Genomic DNA, 13998 nt, shown 5'->3' on the forward strand with positions numbered 1-13998 from the left:
AAAATATTAATTCATTTTGCAATAAGATATTTCAGTAAGAGAGAAATCATCACTTAGAGATGTAACAAATATTTGTACATTTTTACATTTACGTGAATACAACTATTTCCTTACAAAATAGTGTTCGCAGTAATACTGGGTTTGGATTCTTACCCGGGCATTTATGCTTTGTGTTGTCCCAGTACCTCCAATAGCTAAAGTTATTTGCAAACCGTTTCCTGGATACCTTTCCAGTATTAACTGCGCAATTAATACGCATGATCCAACAAAATAAAGTCACATTGTTGGCTTTTCAATTATCTTTCTCATGGTTTAAAAAAATATGATTGAGTGAAACATCAATTAAAATATAGGATTATGCGCCAATTTTCGTAATAAGTATTATCTCGAAACACGTATTTCATATACTATGTGTTGTACAAAGATACAATATATTTATTGTAGTATTACAAACTAATTCTTGGCAACTGGTTTCCAAAGTAATATTTATAAATGTTCCAGAGATTTTTTTCCTGAGTATTGAGACATTATTCATATTCCTGCACAAGCTTTTTTTTTATCAAGTAGCTATTTTTAATTCCGCAAGAAAATGCTTTTTTTTTTTTTTTTTTTAATTTCAACGTAGTCTCGCACGATACGTTTACCACGACTCGTCCAAAAATGTTCACGAATGAATTAATGAATGGAGTAGCTTAATGTCAAGACAATAGCGGGGATCTTTAGTTTACGATTTTTGGTGGGGAGGGGGGGAATTATATGGGAAACGTTGCACTGATGACATGCATGCGGTTGGTTAATTACACAAGAATAAAATAAACCAACTCGAATTCCTATTTTTTAATGAACTAAAGTTTTGGTAGGAAATGTGATTGTATCTCCCTTTTTTTTACCTCAATACACACATATATAAAAATTAAATTATACTTTTTCATTATATATAGAGACAGGAAAAATTCGCGGATTCATTAGGAGATAAGCTAAAATTAAAATACATATACCTCTTAGATGATTTTGCTATTGGCTTACTGTTCATCTGGACGAATCTCAACCAATTATAAACCCTCAACCAAAGAAGGATCGAATCACAGATAAACCAGACGAGACGACTTACAAGTCGGCAGCCAATGAACTTGCGTTATTTTCCCAAGTGTATAGGGGAATGTGCAGTCTATCCTGAAGGCCATCGAAACCGCGAATTTTTCCGGTCCCTAATTATATAACAATGTAATTTCTGAAGTTTCTAAATTATAGCTTTTCCTCCCCTTCAAAATAGTTCATTATTTTGCTGAACTGTGGCAAATCGAGTCCTTTATTTATCAATTCATTTTCCTATATATTTTTTTAATAATTTTCATGGCAATCTTCCACAGTAGTGTAGAGATTGGAGTCCTGAAACAAAAAAGTTCCAGCATTAGAATTTTCAGGATGCTGCAACAGAAATACGAACGTAGATTCCGTGCTGGCTGCAGAAAATTATTGGAATTATAAAATTGGTCATTATGGTACCAGTAAACCTACAAATATAGTCTCCTCTACTACTAATCTAGATATAAAACACCTATTTCCCTTTCTCTTCCTATATATTTATATGTACCTCGGAGGCATAATAGTACACTATAAAACACAAACCATATTTTTCAAGAGAGCAGTTTAAAGAATGTTAAATAGTGCCCCACTCATATACTCAACTATTTTCTACCCAAAAATGTGAATTTTAGGCATATCGTAGAGCTTAGTGTTGTATGCCAATAGAAACGTCAAACGGTGGAAAAGTTTATCGTTAAAAGTGCATTTTGCTTAAAATTGGACATAGTATTTTATGCCTTCGAGGTTAGTGTGTGATGGTATGTGTTTGCGTGCGTGTAGATATATATATATGTATTTATATACAAAATTGCTTTATCTTCACAAGTTAATCATTTTAACCATAAATTGATTGGCTGAATAGTCGACTGTCTGGTTGCAAGTATAGTGTGTTCGTAAAACTTGTCTCACAGTTGACAATTCCTAGAGGTAGTATCAATGGTCTATGTATCTTTCTATCACCTATATTCCATCAACAGTGTTTGGGAATGACTTCGTGTAGTTGTCAGGGTTCGTGAACAAACATAACGTGTCACTTTGCAAGCTACAGTTTGGGAAATGTGGGCACCGCTTTTACCATTTTCGAGAACGGTCAAATTTTGAGACGAGTTACTTGACACAGACTATACCCAGTAATCAACTTGGAGAGACGAATCTGGCGTTTTCACGGGGCGGAAAGTCAAAGCGATTTGGCGCTGGTTGGTCTCAGCATCCCTCAGTTATGGAAAATAATAAAAATATGTTTGGTGAGAAAGAGAGAGAGAGAGAAAGAGAGAAATAAACAGACAGACAACATGACACCCATCCCTGGATACGTAAAGGAAAGTAAAATAGGAAATAGTGGGGGGAAATAAAAATCGTCGCCTTATCCGGAAACCACCCAAGGTCAATTTAGGCCAACCTTTTTGGTGTCATAAATTTTTATTATTTTTAAAATAAGATTCTTTATTTTTAATTGTTCATTTATTTTTTTTAAATTTTACAAGAAAACTTTTAGCAAGTTGATAATTTCCATCACCAACAAGGCAGCCATTTTTGGTCTTGTTGTTGGCATTAATTCGTTTGATTTCTCGTATAAATAGACAATTATATAAGAATTAAAAAACTACAATTTTATACGCTTGCCTTACCCGGGATTCAAACCCAGAACCCCTCACATGGGGTGACTGCGCTACGGGTCTCGGCTCACGGGTTAATTCAGCGCAATTTCCACAAAGAATAAAACGTCCAACACAAAATATAGCACGTTTTGTTTTATTTTAAGAACTATATTGTTTCATGCCAAGCTTGACGTCACATAGATAGAATTAGGGTAGGAAACTTTTTTTTCCCCATTGAAAAGCGTTCAACACCAAATTCGGCGACATTTTGACAGCTGGAGTTTCAATCCAAAGAAGTGCTTGTTTTGAAATCATTTTGTCGCTTAAGTGGCGATGCGATGGTACAAGCGCATTCCTTTGCAGCTGAATGGTTGAGGCATACAGTTTACACCTAAAGTTTAAAACCCCTAGTAGATTCTTTGGTTATTAACTTATAGTAGAATTTTTTATTAATGTTAATAACTATTAAAATTCTATATTAATACATTATGACACAAATAATTAAAAATTTATTAATTTAGCAATTATTCCTTTAAAAATATAAAATAGTAAAAATTTTGTTTCATACGAATCTTTACTAAGGCATAACTATATATATATATATATGTATATATGTGTTGTACTGGGCTTTCTAGAGCACTCGGTAATGGGCTCAGTTTTCATAAGAGCACGTTATTTTCACAACTTGACTGTAGACTAATTACAGTAAAGTTGATAGGCGAGCTTTAAGAAAGCCATCTCTCACCAAGACCACCGTCATTAAATTTGATGACGGCGATAATAGCTCTAAAAATAACAACAAAAACTTAAATCCCTAAAACAACTGCTAACTATTCACCAAAGTAGATTCATTAATATTTGATCTCAAATCGAAATTTACGGTAAAACATAAACAATAAATTTATTCGTCCTGTAACGCCATTGTTTCATATTTACATTAGGCCTAATTCAGAAATTTAACTGTAATGTTTACTGAAAATGTAAAAGGGTTTCCTCATTGAGGATTTAATAAATTAATAAATGTTGATGCTCAGTATACGTTTAAGTAGTGTTACACTATTTGGAATTTTCGCTTAAACTTGTGACTTTTCAAGGACTAGTTCACAATAGGATAAATAAAATAATTATTCCTAAGTTATAGCTCGAGATTCTAAAACCAAAGATAAATCACCCATTCAACGTAAAAATAAAAGTGTGTGTGTGTTTTTTTCCCCTTTCGGCACGGGCCTGCTCGTAAAAACGAGAATATTTTAGATGTTCAGTAAAACGAGGAAATTCTTATCCTGGTATATTTGAATCAGTGGGCCAAGAAAGGCCTGCCAAACAATACATAAAATTCCAAATTAATTTCCTACAAGAAACTAAAATTTCTTAATTTAATGGAAGTAGCTTTAAAGTGAAAACAGAGAAAGACCTGTAAGTCTTTGTCAAAAAATATATATATATTTTTTTTAAGCGTTTGAAGCTTCTGTAAAAATAAAATGCACGAACCTGGTAGAACATTTGTTTGAATCACTTGTTACCAAGATACCAAGATTAAAAAAAAGTGGGGGAAAAAAGGGGGGAGGAAGGAGCTGGAGAATTTTTCCCTCTTGCAAACTTCCCAAACCCCCTTTCCGCCCCTCGCGACTGTCAGTAAACTGTAAATGTCAAGTCAGCCATTAATTCTAAAAGGAAGAGAGGGGAGAAATCTTTGCAGAACAGAGTCCGCTCAATAATTTCACCCCCTGTTCGCAACGGTCGCAGATGCGTAGATGTCATGCGCACTAAAAAAAAAGAGAGTTAAAAGGAGGGGAGCGAAATCCAACATGGAAATTTCTTCTTAAAAAAAAAAAAACATTTGTTTTGTACGATTCAGCCAAATTGAGGTAAATTTATTTGTATGGAATTCAAGATAAATTTTTTATTCTAAATCAAAATATTAGTAGTGGGTAACTTCGATGCATTTTTCCTTTTGAGATAGGCTATGCCTCTTTTGAAATTGTGTATCCAACAATATATAACCTTACCACTGCGGAAAATGTGTCTGCCTGTTTCATGGGGGTAATAAGTCAGGGAGTGGGTGGGTCCAATCTTTGCCTAGTTTATAATTGAAGTCAAAATTAAAATAAAGACTTTGAGATGGCAAAACATTTTGTTTTTGTTATAATGAAGTTTATCGGCAATGAATTGTTAGTGTGTCGTTAACATCTTTGTTTAACAATATTCACGTCATGATGGCATTTTTACGACTATTATTAGTGCGTTACTTTCAAGCAGTTTTTTTTTTATCCAATGGCGTAGCAGAGTGACTCCAACTTTAGAACAGACGCACCTGGTTTATGTTCCTAGCGACTTTCATTACATCCACGAAATTACTCTTAGCAAAGACAGTATAACGAAAGCTAATATGTTAATCTTAACAAAAAATCTGAATCACCCAAACAGTTTCGAAATTTACCGAAGTAAATTGTGAAGTTGGGTCCAGCCATTGTAATAAATAATACTTCCTCCCCCCCCCCCCCCCCCGGAACGTTAGGTTAGCTTAGGTTATCGTAATTAAAACGAAAGATTGATTAGTAGGGACCGGAAAAATTCACGGTTTCGATGGCCTTCAGGATAGACTGCACATTACCCTGTACACTGGGCAAATAATGCAAGTTCATTGGCTGCCGACTTGTAAGTCGAATCGGCTGGTTTGTCTGTGATTCGATCCTTCTTTGGTTGAGGGTTTATAATTTGTTGAGATTCGTCCAGATGAACAGTAGGCCAATAGCAAAATCATCTAAGAGTTATATGTATTTTAATTTTAGCCTATCGCCTAATGAATCCGCGAATTTTTCCGGTCTCTATTGATCATGTTAGGTTAACGTTATCTAAAACACTCTATGACCGTAAAATATATACATATTTGCAACATGGTGGTTTTTCACGAGCGATCAGAAAACTTCCGGAACTATTCGGGTGTGCCTTTCATGCCTGTGAAGGTAATTGGTTCCCCAGTGTCAAAACACAATTTCGGTAATGTTTCGGATGTTTGCGATTCGGTGACGGCGAGGTATAAAGTGACTCCAACTACGCCACGGGAAGCCTAAGATGTACATCAAGTTCTGTCCCTGACCGAACACGCCCGAATTTTGACCTTCGGCCAACCTCGGGTTTATTTATATATATTTATATTTCTCTGTTTATTTTAATGTAGCTGTACTAACCTAACTAACCGTCCATATTGTTTTAAAGTGTTTTAATGTATAGCTAACCTAACCGACCACTTTTAATATTTGAATTCATTTTTCCTGCGCAAAAATAAAACAAATCCCGAGGTTGGCCGAAGGTGAATATTCGGGCGTGTTCGGGCAGGGACAAAACGTGATGTACATCTTAGGTTTCCCACTACACCACAGCTTGCTCTCTCCTGACAAATCCCGCCTCCGTGACTTTATCACACCCTTCTGACCACCCGGGTCCAAGAACTTGTTAGTTTCCTGCTTGACTGTGGTTAGTCATTGTTCTGATGGGTAGAGAAGGGGAAGTGATGAAGGTTCCGAATTGCGGAAAACGTTAAGGCGGGGGGGGGGGGGGGGGGGGGGGGACAAGGCCTCGCCATCTTGCAATTCAAAATATTTTGCTACAGCTTACAATGAAGCTTCCATTCTATTGACGTGACAATGTCTAATAAATCGATGAACGCCGGCTGCACGCACGAAAAAGTGTCCCGTTACGCACATTGTTCCGTTACGCTGTGTCCCGTTACGCTCATTGTTCCGTTACGCTGTGTGTTCCGTTACGCTGTCGGCGAGTGCAGTAATAATAGGTTATGTTACAATTGACTAAAAAATTATGGTGATTCATATCATTGATGATAGATATTTGATTACCGTTTATTTATATGAAAACTTGTTCATAATTATATTTATACTTTATAGCTAAACGCCAGTTTTTTTAAATTAATTACAAGTCATCTACACGTGAACTGTTTCGTCGACTGTTTATAAAGTGAAGTGAAAAGTTAATGTGGTTTTCATTGCTTATTACAACAACAATTTCGGCAATAAAGATTAATTATTCTTGCATTTTAAAAATCTGATTACCAGTATAATTTCATTTATTCTTTTATTATTAAAATAAAAATGATTCAATTTTATTCATAAAAGTATGCAATCATTTCATCAATGTTTTGTTATGACGTTGTCACGTTAAACTATCGTCCGTAAACCGACTTTACAGACAACCAATTTTTTATTTTGGTGTGACTGTCGTGGCATAGGACTTAGATTTGGCTGCTTGTTAGAGTCAACACTTGTGAACTGATGTGATTATCTCGATAGTAGTAGTCAACCACGTGAAATAACAAGTTATTTCCTCGCAGAGGGCTTGCAGACTACTAGAGCCTGTTAGTTATTATAATGTTTGCAACAAGGCATAGGTCTGAGAGTTATGATTTATGACTGGACATGCCAATAATTGAGATCAATGGTTCAAAATTATAATTATATCAAAAATATGGAAAAACAAAGATGGCGGAGCTTAGTCCCCCTTAAGGGCCCCATCTGCCCGGGTACACACACGGTGCGCAGAGCTCCAGGAGAAACCACGCGGTTTGAAAACTACTCGAGATATACGAGTGGGGTCTGCTTAAAAAAAAGCATTTAAGAGTTAGCCGAGGGCCGAAAAGTACTTTTTATCTCGGATTAAATTTTTGAACTGTAATTTTTAGAAGAGTTAAAATGGCTAAAACGCATGTTTTCAGAGTAATGTTTAGGCGTAAAAAAAAACCGGTACAGATTCTTGAAAGCACTTAAGGGCCTTGCATTACATCCTTTACCTTCATTTTATCCGCCGTTTAATGTTACGGTCACCGCTCAGATATCTTAGTTGTTCCTAGGCACGACGAGAAGACTGCGCGCCAGTCCAGAGGAGACACCACGCTAGAAGCACCAGCGAGCGTCGCGCTTATCATCCCGCCTCGCCGACCCTGATAGACGGGCCCCCTTGAACAGCAGATAAACGCTCCGGGAAGACAAAAGACGGAGGGATAGGACCCTCTGAGAGAGAAGACGTCGCTGAACTGAGAGCGGAACAGCCGAGATCGTTTCCAAAACTCGTCATCTCCGTCGAATCAGTTCCATCCCCCAACTGAGTTGGGGTGTGACGTGGCGCGACTGCTAAATGGATGAAGTTGTAATCCACATAATACAATAACGCTGTCGGTGAAGTAGACAGTGTGATTTAAGCACATGCACTTGCTCTGCTTAGAAAAAATTATCCCAACCAAGGAACACGAAAACGAAAAAAAAAAAAAATTGGTTGTCTGTAAAGTCGGTTTACGGACGATAGTTTAACGTGACAACGTCATAAAAAAACATTGATGAAATGATTGCATACTTTTATGAATAAAATTGAATCATTTTTATTGAATTATCACTATTTTGTATGGATATAAAGGAGTGAAATGAAATCTACAATTTAATTGATAAATTTACTTTTATTTGCACTCATTAATTCAAATATGTTTATTACTTTAACTAACAGATTATTTTAACTATAGGCCTAACTTTTATACATGTTTGCTATTTAACTTCTTCCAATCTGTGTTATTCTGTTAAGGATAGGACGATTATAGGAAAAGAAGGAAACGAATGGGAGTGTTTCAAGTTTAATGTGCCTTGAAAAAGTCAAATCGATGGTTGTTCCAATCGAGTGGAAGAGAGGTAGATGCGGCGCTAGCGTACAATGAGCGTAACGGGACACAGCGTAACGGGATAATGTGCGTAAGGGGACACATATTCGTGCGTGCAGTCGGCGTTCATCGATTTATTAAACGTTGTCACGTCAAAAAAAAAATAGAAACAGAAATATTCATGTCACATTACAGATATTTGTAAAATTTCATGAAAACAACGTTATCACTACAAAATAGTGTTCGCAGCAACACTGAGTTCAGATTCTTACCAGGGCATTTATGTTGTCCCAGTACCTCCAATAGTTAAAGTCATTTGTAAACCGTTCCCTGAATAACTGCAGTATTAACTACACATATTAATAGGCACTATAAAACAAAATAAGTCAAGTTATTGAATATTCGATTATATTTTCCGTGGTTTTATTTTAATCATTCTTGAAATTAACACGAATTAAAATATAAAGTTATGCACCAATTGACGTAAGGAATACTCAGTATTAGATCGAAAAAACCTATTTCACGTATGCAAAAATAATCATAGCCATGTGTTGTACATAGTTACAATATCTTTCTTGTAGTATTACAAACTATTTTTGGTAACTGGTTTGAAAAGGTATCTTTTGTTAAAGTACAGAACTTTTTTTTCTGTTCTGTGCATGATGCATGCCAGTGGCATTCATATTTTTTTGTCCATATAAACACCCCCCAATATTTTGTACTGAAAAAAAAAAAAGAAATTAGTAGAGGTTTTGTTGATACTACGAAATATTTGTTAGAGTCATTATGTTTTTGGTGTAAAAAATGTTAATTTATGATTTAGATTTTTTTAAAACATAAGTTATAGACAATTAATTGGAATTGTTATGGGTTGCCTGTAAACTATGATCAATTAACTAAACAGTACTTGGGCCTACATGAATACTTGTACTTTTTTCTCGCTAGTGATTGTGTTCAGACTGTGTATTAGTGTGTGTAATTTTGTGTTAGTAACATTGATTAGACCTCAACGTAATCAGTGCTTCTGAGAAGTCTCTGAATACTTCAAGTTTGTATTTCCCGCGCTGCTCTGTAGTGGCAACCAGGGGCGCAACAACAGGGGGGGGGGGGGGCAAGTGTATTTCCCCTCCCCCTCCCTCTGAAACCTTGAAGTGGGGGCAAACGGGGGCAAAGAAAGTGCTGTGTAATAAATTTTTAGATAATAAAACTGCTTAAATAGCACCATTTTCCACCTTGAAATACAAATTTTCCCGGTTAGGACCCCCGGACCCCCCGCTTCAATAGGGGGGATCGATGATTCTTTATAAGGTATATTGCCCCCCCCCCCCTTTAGAAATTTAGTTGTTGCGCCCCTGGTGGAAACCATTATTCAGCATCCTCTGCCAATAGTTGGCAGCCCTGAACTTACAGCCGGAAGTCAGTTGTATTTTTCATCATGGCGGTGAGATGTATTATGGTGTAGCCTCACCGTTTTGTATTATAATGGCATCTATAATCATTATCGTATACAGTCCACTCAGTCATCGCGCTATAAACAGATTGAAAATGCATACTTTTCATGAGATTTCCGAGAGATGGAAGTTGGGGTGTAAGAACAGAGTTTGCCGCACGGAGGAAAAAAAAAAAAAGTAACGTGAGCGAGTCTTTCAATAGTCGCCAGCGATAGCTACCTGGATGTAACGAAGCAAATCAATGTGCTCTCATGTTACGAATACACTCTTAACAGGGAACTCGGACACGAAATGCAACGTAGAAATTAAAAAAAAAAAAAAATAATGCTGAGCTTGATAAATGTATGAAAAATTGTTTTATCAACCACGTTTCCGCAACCGCAGCTAGAATTCGCTGCCGGGGAAACTACGTCGACAATTGAATCATTCGATTAGCAAACATAAATTTCAAACTGTGCAATGAAACGGCTCCTATAAAAGCGAAAATGACTTAAAATTTTTTTTTTTATTAACACCGTTTTTGCCCTGATTTTTTTGACAAGGATTTGTATTAAATTACTGTACATCTAGTTAAAAGTCATAAGTAGGGACACCTGTATTTCGCGAATACATTTCGTGTCTAGGTACATCGCAAAACAACGTAGTTTTTTTCTTGGCGAGAGGTGTTTTCCCGCACTTGACGGGGCCAATGGGAATGTGGATACCGTACAGCTGCACGCACACGATTCGCCATTACCAGGGCCATGTAATTTTTGCGAAAAGATATCCAGACCAGCTGTGTGTCAAAACTCTGTATCACTGTCTTTGTCCCTTGGTTGGCTGGGTTTATTCCAGGCGCATGTCTACTTGTCGGCGCACCAATCACAGCCATCCAGTGCGGAAGCAAATACTTCCTGAATGGCCCGGCCCAAACATGGCGATGGCTTCTCTCGCAGACGGCCGACAATCACAAGGGAACAATCGCTGGGAGAGGGTATACCTTTTTGCAGTCTAATAATCAGTCAGATTATTTCGCGAAAAAATGCATGCCCCTAGCCGTTACTACTCTAAGAAAAAGCTATAGTGTTTTGTGACATACCTTGAAACGAAATGTATTCGCGAAATGCAGGTGTCCCTAGTCATAAGACAGCTAATAGTATAAAGTTTCCCTTTGTCTTTGCGAACTTTGGTTCGTCGCTCCATCCGCCGCGGACGGCAGGACGCACGAGATGCAGGAGAACCAGAGAGCGAGCACCTGGGTTGTCCTGGTCCCAACATCCGCGAACATCCGCGCGCAGCAGGAGTCACGCGGTGTCACATTATCCGCCTGCGACCCGGAGACCCGGAGACCCGGAGAACCGGAGACCCGGAGAACCGGAGAACCGGAGAACCGGAGGCCCCCGTTGTCGCAGACCGGTTGGTCGTCAGGGGACCCCGTCGGAGCGGACGGGAGCGGTTACCGTCGTCGAAGCGGGCCGGAAAAGACACATCGCCGCTAGAGATGAAACAATGCCGCACTCACTCCGCGAAAAAACTTTTATGTTTTAATTCTTAATAATTTTTTTTCTTTCTCTCTCTTTCCATATTATTGTTTTCGATTTAATATTTTTTTTTTTGGCACCCTTCCACGAGGGAATAGGTTCGCGCCTTTTTAACCCTCTTCAAAACCCATCACGTCACCCTCCTTAAAAAAAAAAAAAAAAAGTAAACTCTTGTGCACGGCCACTGTGTATAGTCTTTCAAAAATGAAATGCCAGGGACGAGCTTCGTCCTCATGCAGACAGGGGTCGTGGCGCGTCGCTGCTGCCAAACCTTTTCACGGACTGGCCAGGGAGCAAAAAAATAATAAAAACAATGCAAGACGATAAAAGTTACCATTGAAAGAGTGCGGAAGGCTCCCGTGGTAGGAGGGAGGAGGAGGGGACAGTTTTTACGTCTGCGTCTGATTTGCATACGGTGCGTGTCGAATTAGCAGGCAGGCAGGATTGTGGATCGTGGATGGCGGGAGGGGGGGGGGGGGGAGAGGGCTCGCCCATTAGCGGGGAAGAGCGTCGCCGGAAGACAATGGCGGGAGCCCTTCGGCGCGGAAACCAGTCTGCAGGCCCGCCCGCCCGGGCCTGGAGGGTCGTGGGAACTCAGCTCCGAGGGGTTGCCTACCCTGCACCGCGCGCCGAGAACCAACCACCACGAGAAACATCCGCAGTTGTCTCCAAAAGAAGGAAAAAAAAAAAAAAAAAAAATTAGCCAGTCATGGGGATTGTCAACAGAACTGAAAACTTAAAACATTGTTTTTAAATGTGTAATGTGTAGAGACCGGAAAAATTCGCAAATTAATTTCGCGATAGGCTAAAATACAAATCGTTATACCTCAGTGCTGCCTCTACTATTGGTTCACAACTCACCTGGATGACTTTGAGCCAATGAGAAACACCCAACCAAAGCTTTATCGAATCACAGGCTGCTACGCTGGAACGTCTCACAAGACAGCAGCCAATGAGTGGGTGACATTTGACCGAGTGTACGTAGAACTATGGAGTTCATCCTACAGGTCTTTGAACTCGCGTATTTTTCTGGTCCCTAGTAATGTGTAGAGACCGGAAAAATTCGCGAATTCATTCGGCAATAGGCTAAAATTCAAATACATGCACCTCTTAGATGATTTTTCTATTGGCTTACTGTTCATCTGGACGAATCACAACCAATTATAAACCCTCAACCAAAGAAGGATCGAATCACAGAAAAACCAGCCGAGACGACTTACAAGTCGGCAGCCAATGAACTTGCGTTATTTGCCCGAGTGTACGGGGGAATGCGTAGACTATCCTGAAGGCCATTGAAGCCGCGAATTTTTACGGTCTCTAGTAATATGACATCATTTCTACGTCAAATGTACGTAAGAAAATGATTTTGGTATTATATCAGTACGATGTCAGAATGATATAATTTATCCTTGCATCAGTTTTTAGTCACAACATATGTCAGTGGTATGTAAAAATTACGTAAAAATTCATTACCTAGCTATGAATTACCAGTGATGTCAGACCTAGATCATGTATTCACATGGTCAAATTAACTTCACTTACTGCTACTACAGCATGTCGGTGATGCGAACTCACAAGATTTTACCCATCCAAAAAAAAAGTCCAACACGCACATGATACAGTCGAGTATATACAATGTATACATGCGTATACATGTACATAGGCCGCTGCGATTCGTCAGGCTGGCGCAACACGTCACTAGCATGTCGGTGACGCAAACCCATAAGTTTTTCCCCTATCATAAATCGCTCAACGCGGCTACAGAAGTTTTCACTTAAAAAAAAAGTATTTCAAATATGCAAAGAAATAGCCACGTAGCTACGTATAGTAAAAAATTTACAATATTTATTTTATTGTAGCATTACAAACTATTTCTTTGCAACTGGTTTCAAAGGGAATTATTTTTTTGTAAAAGTACAGGACAATTTTTCGGCGTAGTTTCTCACTGAATGCAGCCTTAAAATGAAAAAAACACACCTGTCCTTTGGTTAAGGACACATTCTTACTGTTACTCTGTAGTATACGTGTTTCGTTACTCTACGGAAATTTGTTTGCGAGAGCAGGTAGTAAGCACCCGTATTCGATTTGATGGAAGCGTTTTGCTCGTGTTTCACAGAGTATAATAATAATCCTTTCGAATTTTGAATTTATGGCCGTTTTGTCGCAATATGTAATGACGGAAAAAAACTGTTCGCTGAATTGTACTGGTATTCGTCAAGTTTGAGGACGCCGACAGAATACCGTTCGGATTGGCACTGACAACTCACAAACTATCAGAACATTACAAACAAAAATTGCAAATAATTACTAGAGTTTTATACTGCCTGGATATGTGTTGTTATTTAGTACACCATTAGAGTTAAATGTTTTTATAAATTATACATAATTAATACTACATAATAGGTTATAATATTGCTAAACCATTTAAAAAGTATTGTTATGTAAATGTCCGAAATGCAAATTTTATTCAACCACACAGTACTAAAGAGCCAAATTTGATTATTATTTTTTTTTTATTTCAGATGACTTGATAACGATGTGTACTGTATAGAACTTAGGGCAAGTTTCTCCAACACCTTTTAAAATTGGGAAAATCGAGATAGGAACTTGAACATCGATTCTTATATCTATGAAGGTTAGGCGTGTTTCACTGTGAGCGATCTTTTGCTGGAAATTATTGAAAT

General features: G+C 38.1%; 1 long non-coding RNA gene across 1 annotated transcript in view; it reads right to left on the minus strand.

Annotated features, from left to right (window-relative positions):
* Positions 1–1167: 1167 nt before the first annotated feature.
* The window catches only part of LOC134538258 (uncharacterized), a 149306-nt gene continuing 136475 nt past the window's right edge, over positions 1168–13998 (minus strand). The window contains exon 3 of the long non-coding RNA XR_010076113.1: positions 1168–1389. This is a non-coding gene — a long non-coding RNA (uncharacterized LOC134538258). The remainder of the gene's footprint in view (positions 1390–13998) is intronic.

Source organism: Bacillus rossius, chromosome 13 (assembly GCF_032445375.1).
Source record: "Bacillus rossius redtenbacheri isolate Brsri chromosome 13, Brsri_v3, whole genome shotgun sequence".
In the NCBI taxonomy this organism is placed as follows: Eukaryota; Metazoa; Arthropoda; class Insecta; order Phasmatodea; family Bacillidae; genus Bacillus; species Bacillus rossius.